Source organism: Mastomys coucha, unplaced genomic scaffold (genome assembly GCF_008632895.1).
Source record: "Mastomys coucha isolate ucsf_1 unplaced genomic scaffold, UCSF_Mcou_1 pScaffold15, whole genome shotgun sequence".
Lineage (NCBI taxonomy): Eukaryota > Metazoa > Chordata > Mammalia > Rodentia > Muridae > Mastomys > Mastomys coucha.
In genome coordinates this window covers 81480659-81498510 of record NW_022196897.1, presented here as the reverse complement: position 1 = coordinate 81498510, position 17852 = coordinate 81480659, and the positions used below count along the sequence as shown (strand labels likewise).

Sequence of the window (17852 nt, the reverse complement as noted above, 5' to 3'; positions counted from 1 at the left end):
TAGAAGTGTGTGTGGGGGGGGGAAGGCCTCTTTGTCAGCATCTCAGAAGTATGCACCCCTCTGCTTATTAGCTTTTCTTCATTGACAAGAATAAGCAAATCTTTAAAAACATTATGAGTCAGGACATTCTGTCTGTGGTGTATAAGTGGCTCAAGAGGCTCCAGAAGGCACCTTTTCAGGGTTATTACCTCTTTCAGGCCCTCTGGGAAGTATCTGGTAAATAATTACTTCCCCACTTTCACATGAATACCCTGGAGTTCCATACATAGGCTATGATCAGGGAGTAACTTCTGAACTGGGAGGATGTGGTTGATTAACTTTCCATTAAATGCTTCCTGATTCCATGCTGAAACTTCAGGGATCAAGCAGAGAGCTGAGAGGAAAAAAGAAAGGACCTGCATGCTTCAGTGGTAATTAACATCACCAGGCGACAAATCAATGCTACCTGGCTATTCCCATAAACAACGATAACAGGGAGAAGCAGGCTTAGAGAGCTTTTGGCTGCCTGGTTATTTTGCTGTAGCTAAAGAGAGGTGAAAAGAGAGAGGATGTTTTTTCTTTAGCTATAGGTGATAGTGAATTCTGAACAAGCAAGCACAGGTTTCAAGTGAAATGGGCTTTGATAAAAGTAAATCCATTATAACCTGGAATGTTGGGCAAAGCTGTGAATTCAGATTTTTAAAGTATCACATGAAGTTGAGAACTTATCAAAAGACGTATATCTGGGAAATTCTATCTCTGAAGTACTCATACAGCAATATCAGGTATGGGCAGAATGGAATGGAATAGCTTAATGTCTTAGAGTTTCTATTGTTGGGACAATATACCATGACCATAAGCAACCTTAAAAGGAAATAGCTTATATCACTTACACTTCTATACCATAGCCCATCATTGCTGTCACCACGGAAACCCAAGCACAGCACGGTTCAGGATGCAAGAATTGATGCATGGTCCATGAAGGAGTGTGGCTTACTGGTTTGCGCCTTCAGAGCTTCCTCAGACTACTTTGTTACTCCACCCAGGTCCACTAACCTACTGGCAGGACCTGAGCTTGACTCTCATATCATTCAAGAAAATATACCCCAGAATTTCTCACAGGTCAAACTAGTGCAGCATTTTATTAATTGAGGTTGACATCAAAGTAGCCAGCACACTGAAGTTTTCATGAGCAACATTCCTGGAGATTCTGGTCAAGATGAGTCATATTTAAAAAAAAAAAAAAAAAGTTGTTGCATAATTAAATTAGTGCCATTTAGCATGTAAATAGAACCAAGAAACTTAGAACGAAGGACAAGTGTTGATGTTCTTAGGGCTTAGTAGGTGTTCACCAAGATATAACAGCTTTGAAAGGGATCATCCTGTGACTAAGCCAGAATGCTGAAGTTAAACATTCACTGAGTGTGATAGCAATAAAACTTGACCATTTTTTTCCTAGTGACTGTAATTTACCTTGAGAACATGGTATAGGATACCTCAGAACGTGAGGGCCTACCCACAGCTGATATATCAGCAACATTGCCCCTATATCTAAGGCTCAGGGGATATCATGGATGGAGGGGTGAAAGATGAAGAGTAAGAAGTCTAGGACTTCTGAGACAAGATAGTGTGGTCTGAATATGGCACAGATCCTGCAACCTCAAGATTTCAACAACCCAATCACCTTAAGCAGACCTGTACAACTAGGACACACAGTGGCATGCTAATGTGGAGAGGAAAATCTCATATGGCCTCTCTCACAGGGCCCCCCAGTCCTAGATAAAGACCTAGAGGCAATTATTGTACTCTGAAAAGGCTCCTTCAGCTCTCTCCAGAAATGAGCTTCTCGATAGGTAATCGAGCCCCAAGTGTTTTCTTTGAATGTGACATGAAATGGGCTCAGCAGATTCTTTATAGTTATCTTTATATGGATGTGTATGCAACAGTAATAGTTAAGAAGAGAAGGGGTCATGAACTTGCTATGATGTATGTGAGAGGGCCATGAGAGGAACTGATGAGAGCAAAAGAAGGGTGGAAATTACATAAATCCAATACTTATGTATGAAATTCTCAAAAAAAAAATAATTTCTGAAACTAAAATGTTATGTAGTATATATATATTAGGAACGGTAACCTGGTTATATCAAATTAACTCAAATTCTACAGTTATCTACTTGGAAACAAATGAGTAACTAAATATTTATTAACTAGAAATTAATAGCCTATGCTCTTGGAGAAGAAGGACATTTTTTCTCATTTATTTATTTAATTATTTTAATTTTTTTTTTACTTATTCACTTTACATCCTGCTCACAGTCCCACTCCCAATCACCCCTCCCACAATCGTTCCCCACTTCTGTCCTCCTCTGAGAGGGTTGAGCCCCCTAGGTATGCTCCCCACGCTAGCACTTCAAGTCTCTGTGAGGCTAGATTAGAGCTTCTTCTCCCACTGTGTCAAGACAAGGCAGCTAGAAGAACATATCCCACATTCAGGCAACAGCTTTTAGGATAGCCTCTACTCCAGTTGTTCAGGATTGATATGAAAGTCAAGCTGCACATGTGCTATATATGTACAGGGAGGCCTAGGTCCAGCCCATGTATGTTCTTTTTGGTTGGTGGTTCAGTCTCAGAGCCCAGAGGGCCCAGGTTATTTGACTCTGTTGGTCTTTCTGTGGAGTTCTTATGCCCTATCAGGAAGATATTTTTCTATTTCAGCTTATATCTTACTGGAATTTGTAGTATCATTTTGTCTTTGTGCAATGCTCATTGTGGCTTCTTTAGTCCCTGCTTCACAAGAGTGCACACATCTTTTCAGAGAGAAAAAATAAGTCATAGTAGTCAAAACCGTGACGTTTAAAATACAGACCAGAACAACTTCTAATCCTTCCATCACAATGGATACAAACCCAGGCATGCTCAAAATTAGAATGAATTACTTTCTTAGTTTCTCTTCACTTTTTTCAGCATATCTTGAATTCACAGGTAATTTTATATTATGGCACACAAATCATGATGTTTTACTTTGCTTATGTGAGTTCTAGACTTAACTAAGATAATGGGAATCACTCATTTCAGGAACCACTGGCCTCTAGAGTTTAATCTAAAATTTCAGAACAATACTTAATTTTATTGCCATTGGGTTAATAGAGGTAATTATGAGGAAAAATAGCATGTTCTACCCACATTCCCTTTTTCAAGAATAAATGCTCTGTAACTTTCCATTCCAAATGTTAGCTCTCAAATCAGCTCCCATAAATACCAATGGCCAGAAATGCTTGTTAACTCACAGAGTCCACACTCGAATGAGTCACGAAATATTTTTTTTTCATTTTTGTTTACTAAAAGTATTGTTCATAAAATTTATTCTGGTTATAGTTTCCATTTCATAATCTCCTCCATGACCCTTACTACCATCCCCATCTAAGTTCCTTCCTTCCTTCCTTCCTTCAATCTTTCTTTCCTTTCCTTCTTTCCTTTGTTTCCTTTCTTTCTTCTTTTTCTTTCTTTCTTTCTTTCTTTCTTTCTTTCTTTCTGTCTGTCTGACTGTCTGTCTTTCTCTTTCTTTCTTTCTCTCTTTCTTACTTTCTAGACAGTCAAACAAAAATGATGGTCAAAACACAGTGAAAACAACCACACAAACAAATAGAAAGAAAAACAAAAACATAAGAAACACATACACAGGCATACACACACACACACATACACACACATGCCATCAAAACATAAAATCAGAAACAATAACAGATGTGCAAACATTCCATAAGGTAAAACAAACAAACAAAAACAAAAAAAGACATCCAAAGAATTATGATACAAAAATTTTAAAAATAGTGTTGAGTTTATCTTGTGTTGAGTATCTATTTGTGGCAGTCTGCCCTTGAGTGTGGTTTGTATGCCCAGTGAAAGTCCACTGGAGAAAACTGATCTTTTTCATTCCGTGCAGGTGTCAGTTGGAGATAGCTTCTGGGTTAGGGATAGTAGTTTGTGTCTATTTCCCCTTTCAAGTGCTAGAATCCAAAATGGCATGGACCTGTGACCTATGCTGGCTTCTTCATGAAGCCACAGTTTCTATGAGTTCATGTGAACTGTCAGCAGCATTGTGTCCAGAAGGCCTTGCTTCCTTGATGTCTTCCATCCTCAGAGGTTCTTACATTATTTCTGCTTCCTCTTCCACAGAGTTCCCTTACCTTGAGGGGATGGATTTGGTGATGATACCCCATTTATGGCTGACTGTCACACTCTGCATATTGTCCAGTTGTGAGGCTCTGTATTAGTCACTGTCTACTTCAGGATGAAGCTTCTCTCGTGATGGCTGACACCTGATCTATGGGTATACTAGAATATCATTAGCAGTTGATTTATTGCTACATTCCTTTAGTAGAAAAATTGTATTTGGTTTTCCCTAGGTTCATGCTTATCTAGTCTCAGGTTCTTGATCACACAAACAGTGTCAGGATAGGGCTCCATTTCATGGAGTGGGCCTTGAATCCAATCAGATAGTTGCGACTTACTTTCCCAATCTTTTACCACTATCGGATCAGTTTATTATGTACACAAGCCACCATTGTAGAGAGGAAGATTTGTAGCTGATTGGTGTTTACCTTTCTCCTCTGGTAGAATCCAAAGTACCTTACAGTATCATGAGCACTAGGGTCAGTGGGCATAAAGGCCTGATTTAGGCACCAGCTCTCCCTCTTCATGTTCAATAAGATAAGTAGGTATCTTATTGAACATGAATTTTTTCTTTAGAAAATAGGGCCTTACCCTCTGTGAAGAGAAACCGGGAGCTTTGGCAACTTTGAGTTGTTGATATTTCCATGGGTTGGGCACTTTTTGGCCAATACATCTTTTAGACGTAAACCATCCCTGGCACATGAAGTTGCACTTTGTGGTAACTTTGTGGTAGGAGAAACCTAGTTGAGGCTTGGCCTCCCATTTTTGTTTTTGTTTTGTTTTTTGTTTGTTTGCTTTTTGTTGCTTGTTTCTTTGTCTTTTATTTTATTTTGGTTTGTGTGTGTGTGTGTGTGTGTGTGTGTGTGTGTGTGAGAGAGAGAGAGAGACTTCATTTAGATTTTAAGTGTTACCTGTTCCTGCCTGTATTCCCTCTGATACCCCTTTTTTCTCTCTCTTATCTATTGAGCAAGTAGTAAAATCATAAAAACCCAGACCTCTGTAATTTAAACTTTTTTTCTAGGTCACTTCAGTCTATAATCAGTATGGAAACTATGTTCAGTATAAATTATCCCATGGTAGTCCTTGCACATTTGGAATCTCATCTTTCTTCTTGCTAAAATTAGGACTCATTAAAAACCCCAAACCCTTCATCTACAATAATGATAGTTACACACATTGAGGTTTGTTTGAAATGAGAATTTCTTTCTGTTTTGTTGTGCTTAGGTTGAGAAACTGGTGTGCCAGAGACTCAAGTACATGAAAGCCACTCCAATCCAGAGGATTTCCAGTTCTTGTCTCATAAATTCAAAGAATTAAATTCATGGACCACAGAGGCTGAGATTTAGAAAACAGGATTTTATTATAAGAGCTTAAAGGAAAGGAGGAAAGTGGAACAGCTCGGGAGGGGGGTTGAGGCGTTTTTTCAGTGGGTACCACTGAGCCTGGCTTCTGTGGAGTTAAGGCTCTTGGGGATGGAGGGAGGTAGAGGGATGAACTGGCCAGGGCTAAGTTTATTTCTGGTGTTGAATTTTGTCCTCAGTAAGATATCCAGGAAAGCATAGTCTTTTAGAAAAAAGAAATAAGAGAAAAGCAGACCCTGCCTGAGGTCTCCAGCCCCTAATAATGGCAATAGAACCTTAGTATTCTAAACTGCCTAGCCAGTGTCTACCTACCCGTACCTGTGCTTTACTACTGGAGAGGAATGATTTCCTCCCCCCATAATTGTTGGAAAACAAATTATAGACACCCTTAGGCAAATAATGAACACTGAATCCTCCCTCTGTAATGAAGGAGCATTGCTTATCTACTTTAAAAGACTTCCCCAAGGTTGCTCATAAAATTGCTCCTTTGATATTAGACCAATCATGGGCACTGAGAAAAAGTAACTAAATCATTTAAATATGCTCCATAAGCTGAGAATAGTTTGAGTTCTCAACTCTTTCATTGCCTAAGGCTATCTAAGAGTTCTGTCTGAGGTCTTTGTTACTTCCCCTCCTAGTGGCTTTTAGTGAGTCAGGAAAACCTTAACCAAAATACCACCTTTTTTTTTTTTTTTTTTAATCCATCCTGATCATACTACTTCTTTTTTCCAATAGAGCTTGATTGGCTTTTTAGAAAGTTAATGCTCATGACACACAATAGAGAAAGTTGCTTTTGACAATCCTTCTGAGGACTCTGTCTAAGATCACCAAATGATTCACTGAAGCTTAGTTCTATTTGAAGTGGTACAGCAGTCACAGAAGTTGCTGTCAGGGCTGTCCCGTGACCAGGCTCCCTTCCTTCCTTCCTGATGTCTCCAGTTGTTTTAGTTGCTGTGGTGTGGGGAGCACCGATGCAATATAATGGCTGAGCTACGTAATAATGAAGGTTTAACTTTATGAATGAATGTATGAATACCAAATCCTTCTTAAATCATTTTGCTGTAGACATTTTAAACCCAATCAGGGATTTCTACCCTGCCTTTGATCACTTAATTCCTGGATAAAAGACATACAACTTTTATTATTTACAGTAAACCATAAGTAGCACAAGAGATGGGCATATACCTACCCTCTATGCTATTAGAATCTAATTTCTTATTGATAACTTTTATTTTATTTATAAGTTATTAGAATATACTTTCCCATCAATAACCATGAGTTATTACTTACTGTTTTATCTGGGTAGGTCTTAACTCAGATTGGCTAGCTCTCAGGGCCATATTTTCATGACCCTCCTAACACATGGCCTCAGCTTTTTCTACATTTTTCTTCCCCCTTGTGGTTCTCCTCTGAGAACCCTGTGGTTCTCCTCCTAATCCCCACCTATGTCTTTTCTGCCCAAATATTAGCTGTCAGCATCTTTATTTACCAATCAGAATTAGCTTGGGAACAAAATTACAACATATCCCTTGGGTCAATGTGAGGACTCTTTAGTCTCTGGGGCAACCAGGTCTGGAGGAACCAGTATTAGCATTAGTATATAAGCAGTACTAGACCAACAGACTACATTTATAACACAGAGGGTAGATATCTGCTGTTCTTATCAAGTAAGGGTCCAGTGATGACAGATCTAAGTGTCTTCACAGAGTATGCATGTCAGAGACACAGGAGTGGTGAGTGCCTCTGCATTTATCTGTAAACAGAGCTTGACAGATCTTGGAATTAGGCTTAAAATTCTTCACATCTGCTCTTCTTCCAACAATGTTGCTTTATTCAGCATGTTATAACATTCTAGAGATTGACACACAGATTTATAATAGTAAAATCTAGCTTTTCACTTGAGACCCTGTGTAATTTTTTTCACATAACATAAAATCAGTCATCCTAAAGTATACAATCCGAAAGTCATTTGTATTTCCACAATGCTTCACAACCACATTGCTTATGTAGTCAAAACACTTCATCATCTTCAGAAGAGAATCTTTCTTTACTAGGCAATCACTCTTTATTCTGAATTTTCCAGAGAAACAGCTCCAGAAAGATTATAAAAAAGGAAACAGTCTACATGAGGTTGAAGTTGAAAAGTCTCAGGACATGCATACCACCAACTGCAAGGTCAAGAGAACTGAACACTTCTAGTGAAGAGAATTTTGACTTCTACCTAAGTCAAAGTCCTGAGAAGCTGAAGAACGAAGGAGCAATTCTTGTCCAAGTCTTCATCCTCTAGCCTTTTGTTTGTTGTCTTGTTCTGTTGGGACCACAATGTACCTGAGAAGCTAGGCCCTGCACTGGGGAGGGCAATTTGCTTTACTCCACTTACTGATTCAATTTTTTTTAATTTGTTATTTTATTTATTAACATTTCAAATGTTATCCCTCTTCCTGGTTTCCCCTCAGCGAACCTGATATCCCATCCCCTTGATTCAAATGTTAATGGCACTACAAGCATCTTCAGGGCCACACTCAGAATGAGGCTTAACCAGGCATCTGGATACTACTGCTATCTGACCACCATGATTTATAGCCATTACACCCTTCTTATTTTTTTTTGAAGGTTTACCTTTCTGAGTACTTCATACAAATGGATCCACGCTATGCATGATATTCTATGGCCACTTTCTTGCTTTTCTTATGCTACTGCATTCCTTTTTGTGGATAATATTATTTTCTATGAGTCTGCAGCACAGTTTGTTTATTAATTTCCCCAGAAGAGGAATTTAAGCTATTTAATATAAATTATAAATTTATAATATAAATACAAAATACATTTGGGCTTTTATACTTGTGTAAATTGTACTCTTACCAGCTTTCGCATGAAGTTGTATGTTTGAATATTTAGTTTCATCTTTGGAAGAGAATACATATTCAGTAGATTTACTTGAACATGCACACGAGATTTAAATGTTTGAGATATTTTTAAACTACATTCTACAGAGGAAACAATATTTACAGTCACAACCTTGCACATTTCCAGTTTCTCTCTATCTTCACCAAAGGTTACTTTACATTGTACTTAAAAAACAAAGCCTTTCTACTGAGTATACGATGTAAATCATTATTAATTTTCTTTATTCAGATCATCTTATTCAAGGAGATGTTATTTACTTTTAATATAAATGTAATTCATTTTAAATCATCAGCTGATTAATTTTAGACATTTTTTTCCTGCCTAGTCCATCTTGTATGGTGTTATAAGAAGTTCTAAATAGATTTTTATTTGTTGTCCTAATGGAAAAGGCATTTCCAGTCATTCATGCTGAGTATTGTGATAGCTGTCATTTTATCATCAACATCCTTTATTGAACTGAGAGTTTGTATTTCTTGTCATCAGCTTTAGACAGAGAATTTTTGTTAATGTGTTGTATATAAAGAAAGCTTTTTTTTTATAAATGAAAAAAGTAGATTATTGGAGTCATGATAAGACAATGATAAGAGACAATAAGCTACTGGATGGTTGGGTTATCCAGAAAAGCTAAAATTTAGAATGGAAGGATTTCAATTTAGGAAGACAGATGAGAATTGAGAATTACGTTACATTTAAAGGGGCAGAATGATTGTATTCCCGTAGACAAATATGAGCATAATTTGTGCACAAGGAGGTAACTTATCTAATTTTTCATATCTCTCCATATTTTATATAAAAATAATTATATGTAGGTGTCCTAGCAACAGCCCCAGCTGAGTTCTAAGCTGACAGCCAGCAACCATTGCTAAATAGATAAGGAAAGAGGTATTCTTGATGATTTCTACCTAAGCCATCTTCTGTTGCTAGCTGCATGAAACATACTAAGAACCACCTGGCTGAGCTCAGTGAATCCCCAGAACCATAAGAGATAAATAAAGACATGACTGCTGTTGCTTGGCTTCCCCAAAGTTGGAGGCATTCTGTTAGATAAAAAGAGCTAAGTGGGAAGCAAAGAGAAAACTCCAATCTAGAGAGAAGGCTGCTTCACAGAAGTACATACAATGCCCTGTTGGCTCATAGTACTCTGTACATTTCAGTTTTTCTTTCTTTAGATATTTTTGCATAACCTTTAGAAGGCCAGGTAGTGTGAGGGAATAAAATCCACAGTCTGAAAAAGACAACATTAAACATTACTGTTTAATAAGAGTGATGTCTATTGGTCCTAACTTAAGCAGTTTATACACAGCTTGAAGGAAAACAGATACAGGCTAAACATCAGGGACTGATGAATGTGGTGTGATATGGTGGAGAACTAAGCAGATGACATTTCAAAGGAATCTCAACTGAAAAGTGCTTTCTGGGAGAAGACAGTTACTGAGGTCAATGACAAAGAACAGTCTCGGTGGCTTCAGATGGCTTTTAATAGGAGAAGAAGAAAAGTATTCAATCATCACTGTATGCTGCACTGTCTTAAACAATGAGCTGTAAAGTCGAGAGAAGTCATCATTGTAAGGACTCTTTGAGAAGGGATGAGTCATCATCCAACTTCAGTTAGAACACATAAGTAAAGGTTTAGATGAAAACAAAACTATACCATTCAGCAAATGGCTCTTTCCCATCCCTTTACACATAAATAGCAAGGGGGATGGAGAGAGAATAATATTTGTACATACCAAGATAAAACTTAGTTCAAAGCAGAATGAAATGGTCATTGGAAGTGAAAGGTCTGATCAGAAAAACAATAGTCTATGTCTAATGAGCCTGACACACCATTGCCACTACACTGAGACTTCGACAGGCAGGTTGAAGAGTTCCTAAGTTATCCATCTCTGTGATTATGATGGTGACATAGTCTATCCTTCCTGTAGCCCTTCATTTGCTACAATTCTAACTTATCTTAACTTGTTTCAATGTCAATCAAATTCTCTCACTAAGCTCAGAGACTGCTAGCAAAGAATGGCTTCCAAATAAACAATTAGATTTAATGGTGTCTGAAGTAAATATTGAAATGTTCCTCTCTTGTGATACAATTTAATTCATCTGAACTATATAAAGTATTATTACTAGCATACACAATATACACATTTTTTACTCATAATGCTATAATGACTGCCCATTATTAAAGACTGTATTAAACAGTGAATTTAGCAACTGATTGGTTGGTTTGTTTCCCACATAATATAGTTCTTTGTCATTAGGTTTGCTTCCTTTTAGAATCTAGTCTCTGTAGCATAAAGAATCCTAAGCCACGTGTAGAGGCCACATGTGACTATCCCAGGAAACATTCTATCTCAGACCCCAGCAAGTAGAGCATGTCAACTTCTTATCTTTCAGAAGACATTATCCCCTTACACTAAGGCATTAATTACTACCCTAGACCCTAGAAACCACAGACTAGTGATGGGTAGTCCTGCTGGGCCTTGTCCAAATTCCCAACTCATTGAAATGGTAAGGGTATTTTTGGAGTGAGTTTAATGAAAAAATAGACACTAAGTCAATTGACAAATTACATAGCTAACATCCCTATCCTGTGAATAAGAAAACTCCATTGTACCTGTTTATTGAAATATTTACATTCTCTGATAGGTTTCCTTAGGCAAAAGACCAAGTCTTTTTCTTCTTTTGCCATCTGTTTTGTGCATTGATCCTGGCACGAGGAGCAAGCAATGATTATTTGCTCAAGGAAAAGAAAAGAAGAACTTTACACAGAGAACAGAGGCAGTCATTTTCTTAAGTACACTTTCTTTTTATGTGATTTCTTTCCAAGACAGTCAGTGAGCACACAGGCAAGCAAACCAAATTGTTCATTTATTACAGAAAATAAAGCTTGTGAAGATTGCATAAAGAAAGAGAGCCATACGCTGGAAATGATTTGAGAGATATTTTTGTAGAAAAGCTGTTGAGCTAAATGTACCTTTCTAGCAACTACTGAGACAAAAGAATGTTCTTTTTTTCCAGCATCATTTTTAGCCATTGCAATCTCCTAAGCCAGTGCCTCTTGATAATAAAAAAAAGAAAGAAAAAAAAACTTAAAGCCCAGAATCCACCCCACTGTTGAACTTTAATTTACTGTGCATTAGTACACCTCAGACAAGATGACCTACTCCCTAGTGCTATGTACAGGAAACAGAGAAACATCTGTAAGCCTATTGAGATCTCCTCAGTTCCTTTTCATTGAGTTTCTGCTTTCCTTGACAGGTTTCTCTGTAGGCTGTGACTGTACCTGAGAATTTATAGAATATTGTAAGACAGAAGTCTGCTCTTCCACTTTTGGTATATTTTGCCAAAAGGGACTGGGGGATGTTGAACCCCTGAAGGGACCCTTAAGCCATGATGAAGAGTATAGGTCTGTAAAGCATAGACCCTCTGAGGTTGAAATAAATTCTAAGGTGCAATTTATATTTTAGAACTTCAAGATATCTGAAATCATCTTTGTTGCTTAATTTAATTTCAGCTTGATGAATGTCAGATTTTTGAAAGTTGATGACGAAATACCATTGCTGATTCTACTAAAAAAAATCAAGGGCTGGGAACACAATTCAGTAGAGTGCTGATCATGAGGGGCTGGCTTTGATTTCTAGGACAAGTAAACATGTTTTTTGAACTTTTCATTTGAAAACCGTAATAACTATGTTTATTCATTGGCTGGCAATATTTAATATTTATTTCCAAAAGTTGAAAACTACAGTAACTATATTTATTCATTGGTTGGCAACATTTAAGATTTTTAAAAGTTGAGAATATCTAGCATGCTTAGATAATTACAGTATGATGGATTCAAGAGGAAGAGCATGTACATGCACTGAAGCTAGTTTAGAAATCATCACAGTCTCATCACAGTCATCATCACCAGTCCCATCCTTGCATGTCTCCAGTGCATTCACTGAATCATTGGATATAAGTACAAGAGAACATCCATTATAATAGGAATATTTTTCACCCAACTAATGATGGATTGTGAGACTACTCTGGACTCCTGATATTGCAGAAATAAACACTATGTAGCAAGAGACTTGAAGTAAACATCTCTACTGTCAATCTTTTCCCTGCAACCAATATTAATGTTTCTATTGCAGTTGAAACAGACATAGTTTATTGGTTTGGTGTGTCTAGTGTGACAATCAGATATCACAGAATATGGGAAGATGTTTTCTCCCAAAGACATTGAAAGACCCCAGAGCTTGGGAGACCCTCACTCAAGTTTCGGGATGACACGACCACCCAATGACTTATGAGAGACCGATCTTGCTGCAAGCACAGTAGGTTTATTTGGGATAGGCCGGTACTGGGGTTGGACCTGTAACCTTGCAGGCCAGAGGAGTTCGACCCAGACCACAAGGAGTAAGGGGTATTCAAAGGGAAAAACCACAAACTAAGGGGGGTGAGGGGGTTACCAAGGAAACAACAAAAAACAGTGGAAAATTTCAGAGGGACCCAAAAGTCAGGGTCAGGGTCATGAGGTAAACATCCTGCATCTGCATACTCATTATTCTCAAGAATGTGGCTTTATCATTGTCATTATCACTTACTTTGTGATTGACCACTCCCTAGAAACACCTAGATGTCTGCCTTTGTGGAGGGACTGGTTTCTGGAACTAGCAGGCCTACATTCTTGGCTCCTTACAGACCTTTTCCATGCCCTTTTAGGTAAAGGTTATACATTATACATTTCTATTAAATGTTCTTATTTAAAAGTCTAAAATTATCCAGCCCTTCAACATGACAAAAGATGAAGATCATATAAGCCAAATAAACGCTCTCTTCCCCTAAGTAATTAGGCCAGAGACTATTCCATAGGTGTTGGTTTGCAAATGGACAAAATTGCAGGCCTAATATTCTTGTACCATGGGTAAAGTTTACTCTTGTGTTATTCAAATGTTGACTTTCCTCCCTTCATATCTTGTATCACTCCAGACCCTATACCAAGAGCCAGGAGGACAGATGCTCAGATTTAGAATCCTCAATGCTGAATGCTACACACTGTCACACACACACACACACACACACACACACACACACACACACACTCATGGCTCAAGGTCCCACCCATCCTCAGTAAAATGCCCACTATGCTAATCTTTTGGGCAAGTAGAGACATGTCTCTTGCTAATTCCTAGGAGTGGTTCAGCTGCAATACTTGACTGAGAATGAAAATTCTACTTGATCTTGCCCTGGGATAAGTCTCCCATTCTGTAAGCTTTAATGCCCTATTCCCTTCATTATTTCCCTAATGATGCCAAGAGCAATTAGTCTGGATGGCTAACATTCTTTACGAAATTCCAGGCCAGGGTTTGGCTAAGATGTTGGAACATTGGTAAAAGTCAGAGAGCAATGTCCAATTTTGTCTAGCTATTAATAAATCATATCTTGGTGGGTACCTAGCACTCGAATTCCCAAGGATATATCTGGACTACCTCTGAGTTAGGGGTGTCAGGAGACAATGCAGGGGCAAGAGACTGGCTTCCATGAAGCTGTTGCCTCAAATACTGCTGTCACACAAAGTCTGCATGACACTTAGCCTTAAAATTTTACAGGACACAAAAGTGAAATTGCAGCTAGTAAGATGGCTCTGGCTGTTCTTCCAGAGGACCCTGGTTCAATTACCAGTGAAAGGCTGGAGAAATCTAGAATTTTTAAATGAGAGCATTTAATAGAAATGTATTGGTGAGAATATATAATGTATAACCTTTACCTAAAAGGACATGGAAAACCTCTGTAACGAGCCAGGAATGTAGACTAGCCAGTTTCAGGAACCTGCTGTCCACAAAGGCCCCCTTAGTTAGGTCCAAGAACAAAAAGCAGGATATGAGCCATCTGGGTGGTTTTAGGGAATGGACAGTCATAAAGTGAAAGTATTGACCAGACCACATTCTTGTGAATAACAAGTGTGCAGGAGGTTTTACTTATGACCCTGACTCAACCAGGGGTTGGGTCCCTTTGGAATTTTCCACTGTTTTTATGTTATGTTTCCTTGGTAACCCTCACACACACACACACACACACACACACACACACACACCAGTTTGTGGTTTTTCCCTTTAAATACCCCTCACTTCTTGTGTTCGGGGGTCGAACTCCACTGGCCTGCTAGGCTACAGGTTTGACCCCCAGATCTGGCTTATCCCGAATAAACCTCATGTGATTGCAGCAAGATCAGTCTCTCCTGAGTTATTGGGTGGTTGCATCATCCCAAGACTTGAGTGAGGGTCTCCCCAGCTCTGGGGATCTTTTATTTGGGGGCTTGTCCGGGATTTGCGACCATCCTTGACTCTCTAAGACCCCTTGGAGGTGAGTCTGTCTGTCCAAATTGTGTCTGTTTGAAGTTTTTACTTGTAATTTGTCTGTGAACTGCTTGCCTGTTGGCAATTTGTGAGTCTGTTTCTTACTTCCATTCCCTGTAGCCAGTCGCAACCTGAGTAAAGGTAGCAAAGGTTATCTCTTGAGCTCATATTATGCAGTTGGTCAAGTTCCAGGACTGGACAGCGACTCCCTGTCCTCGAGATGAGGAAGGGAGCTGATGGTAGACATGCCAGAAGGTCACCGGCTGCCACCATGGAAGACGTCCCAGTGGAAATTTAGGGAACCTCGGGGACGTCTGGAGGAATCCCACTAGAGGACAGAACTCCTCGAGAGGAGGGAGGTGTGTCTGTTCTCTTGGTCATTTTGATAGTACAACTTGCTCTGCCTAAGCCATTTTTTTCCTGCCTTATTCTCTGTCTAATTTTCTGTGCTGTGTTTGTGATTTTTGTTGACCTTGTGACTGCAATGGGACAGACAATAACTCTGAAGTTGGCTCACTGGACAGAGGTTAGGGACATGTCAGTTCAGGTGAAATAAGGACCTTGGTAAATTTCCAGCTGTCTGTTTTTCTGAAGTAAGGTTGGCACTCACGATTGAGACGAGTCTTTTTGTGTGTATTTTGTGACCAGTCCATCTTGGCAGCCGTGGCAGGCACAGGCCGAGCAACTCTGTGATTTGGCTTTGATTACCTGTGTACCTGATATTTGTTATTGGGCCTAGTTGTCTATCTCTGTGTCATAGACCTGAAAAGGTGGATGTCTATGTGGTGACTGATTTTGTATGTGTGTTTGGACCTTGGACTGACGATTTACACCCCCCTGACTGATGGACAGTGTTGGAGCTAGGGCCGCTGCTGCTGGGTCTTTGGGCTGCTCTTGGGGGAACTGGGAATAAAAAATGGTGTCAGCAGGAATCCCGTGGTCCTGGGTTTCCTGAGAGGTCAGTCAGAATCGGCCCCACAGCTGCCAAAGTGTTGGAGGTAGGGGCCGGGTCCCAGGTGCTGCAGTTTCAGTTCTTTCCAGGCCAGATCCAGATCCCTGGCCTTTTCCCCATCCAGGCTGGCCACCTGGATGTCAACCCCAGCCTCAACCCCAGACACACGGGCTCTAGTGGAAGCTGAGGCAGAAAGGTTATGCTTGTGGAGCTGGCTCTGGGGAAGGCTCAGCAGAGGACCGGCTGCACCAAGCCATGCAGGCTTCTGGAGACAAGTTTGAGACCCGCTTCCACAGCACTATCTCTGACCTGACCACTCAGCTACGTGACCCCAGGCTCAGCCCAGCAATGCTACACCCAGGTATTCCACGAACTTTTCCAAGGGGGCCCCAACTGGGGCCGTCTTGTGGCATTCTTTGTCTTTGGGGCTGTCTTATGTGCTGAGAGTATCAACAAAGCAATGTAGCCATTGGTGGGACAAGTGCAAGATTAAATGGTGGCCTACCTAGAGATATGCCTGGCTAACTGGGTCTGCAGCAGTGGAGGCTAGGTAGAGTCCACAGCTCTATACAGGGATGGGGCCATGGAGGAGGCATTTCTTCGGGAGGGGCAGTTGCTGCTTTGAAGCCCAAGGCAGGAACCTAGGCTCCCCTGGCATGGGCTCCCCAGGGGCCAAGGTCAGGCGCAGCCAGAGAGCAGGGCACAGCAGTCAGGGACCCCTGAACAACCAAGTAGGTTTTTACAAAATAGATTAATTGGGTTAAAAATATTGTCTTTATCATCTGGTTCAAAAAATATTGAATTGGTATCTTGTAAACTGTGGTGATTAGATATTGTAGCCTTGAGAGTTATGCTTTGCTTACCATGTGGTGGGCGCTGTTTAGATAAATCATTGTTGTTCTGTGTTTCATGTTAAAGAAGAAAAAAAATTGGTTAAAACTTTGATTTAGTTTAAATTGGTAAAATCCAGTCTCAATTTGTATAACAGAAACTGATAAGCCACTGTGCTGTGGCCAGGTGTTAAGCACAGCTGAAAAAGAGCTGATAGAGGCTGACTGTCTGCATGAGCTGTTCTTAAAGGGGACTACAGCTTTTTTTTGCTTCTAATATTGGTAACAGAGAACTAGCTTAAAACTGGTAACTCAGGGTTGGAGTCCTGTTAAGCGACAACACGTGGCATGAGCAGACTCAGGAAAACAGGTCTTCATGATATTTTATGTAACTCTTACCCCTTATAAGTTTAGTAAGGCCAAGAGTGAGGCCTGGACCAGAGATAAGATTTAAAACGATGTTATTTTGATGTATTCAAAATTGCATTCATATGTAAGGATTGGCAGCTAAACTTTGTAATATGACAATAATGCTTTGATGGGTTTTGTTTAAATTATGGTAATACCTTAACATTACAAGAATTAAAAAAAGGTGTGGAGTCTAGTAAAGTAGAGACAAGTGATGAGCAGTCTGGAGACAAAGAGTTAGTTTGCCTTGGAAATAAAAAGTAAATAGGAAAATAATCCAAATTCTATCGAAACATGGTAGTAATGCTAAACTGCTAGCACCTTTGCCCCTAGAGTATACAAACCTAGGAAGGAAACCTGGAACAGCTGTGGCTGTTGCTGGGAGGAGGCTATTTTGCACGTACGATTGTCTGTTGTCACTGAGCCAGCGGAAGATGCCTTCCCTGCTGGTCCTTGGTCAAATGCACCTAAAATATCTGGTGTAATCTTAGCACTGGCAAAATAAAGAATTTTATTTTGTCATTTATACATCTTGATGATAATGAACTTGTTTTGAGATTCATATGTTGCAGAACTGTACTACCTTGGTAAATTCCTTCATCAGACCTGCTAAACTTGCCTGCTTGAACTCCTGGTGTTCTGAACTTCAGCCTGATCCAGTTAAGACACAGACAGAAGACTGATTCTGTTTTTCCTTCCCCACCCCTTTTTTTAATATCTCTATGCCTCCATTCAGCTTGAAGAAGTTATGATGAGTCGTCTACCCGTTTCCCTGGGCTTTGGGGCTAGAGAGGGTTGTTAATAAGTTGTGTTTCTAGAATACGTAAAATGGTTATATTTGAAATAGGGAAGAAATAGCCAGATTTAGTTGTATAGCTATAGAAAGCCTTGTAATTTGCTATTG

General features: G+C 39.6%; 1 pseudogene; it reads left to right on the top strand.

Moving 5' to 3' along the window:
• Window positions 1-15847: 15847 nt before the first annotated feature.
• LOC116091739 lies at window positions 15848-16335 on the top strand (annotated as a pseudogene).
• The last annotated feature ends 1517 nt before the right edge of the window (window positions 16336-17852 follow it).